Below are 776 nucleotides of genomic sequence, written 5' to 3'. Positions count from 1 at the left end.
ATATATTTTCAGCCAATTGATTTTTCTACAATTCCTCATCTTTTTAAAGATTCTCTACAAAATCTTGTAAAGAATATTTATTGACCTAAGGAGATTCGTACACGCAATCTTCACTTTTGAATACATCACCATTTCTAATAAATTAACAAAAAATTTTTAAAACACGAATAATAAAATGCAAACTACAGGAGGAATACAACCTCCGAGTCTGGTATAATAACCAACATAAAAACATTTGCTTAATAAAAACCGGATTTAAAAAAAAAAGCTCTGCCCTGGGTGAGGCTCGAACTCACAACCTCCGCATATCTCCCGACTTGTTAACACAAGGAAGGTACTGTCTATAAGTACGGCGCGCTAACCGATTGTGCCACCGGGGCAGGCGGCAGCCAGAATAAAAATTTAAGTCAATGAATGACTAACTAATTTATCTATAGATATATGTAAATATTATTGTCTACTTTTACTGATAATGTCATGAGATCTCTTCAGTCCAGAAATGTGGAAGCGAGAGCGAAAGACAGACAGACAGACAGAGAATGCGTGGGCGTGGGCGTGCGCGTATGTGTGTGTGTGTGCGTGTGTTCGCTTGTAAGGGAGACAACTGGGTTTTGCTTTATTTAGTAAATGTGGTGAATCAATGACTGGATCGTCTATTCATGCTCCCCCACCCCACCTCATCACTATCACCACTAATTTTGCTTCCTCATAAATTTCATAAAAATGGATAGAATAAGTACTAGGCTTATAAAGAATAAGTCCTGGAGTCGATTTGC

General features: G+C 37.8%; 1 non-coding gene across 1 annotated transcript; it reads right to left on the bottom strand.

The window, feature by feature from the left end:
* Window positions 1–271: 271 nt before the first annotated feature.
* Window positions 272–380, bottom strand: Trnai-uau (transfer RNA isoleucine (anticodon UAU)). Its single transcript has 2 exons — window positions 343–380; window positions 272–307 (listed from the first exon to the last, which is right to left on the bottom strand). It is a non-coding gene; the product is annotated as a tRNA-Ile (tRNA).
* Window positions 381–776: the final 396 nt, after the last annotated feature.

This window comes from Octopus bimaculoides, chromosome 9 (assembly GCF_001194135.2).
Source record: "Octopus bimaculoides isolate UCB-OBI-ISO-001 chromosome 9, ASM119413v2, whole genome shotgun sequence".
Classification (NCBI taxonomy): domain Eukaryota; kingdom Metazoa; phylum Mollusca; class Cephalopoda; order Octopoda; family Octopodidae; genus Octopus; species Octopus bimaculoides.
Note: the sequence above shows the minus strand (reverse complement) of the source record. Positions and strands in the feature narration are given on the sequence as shown.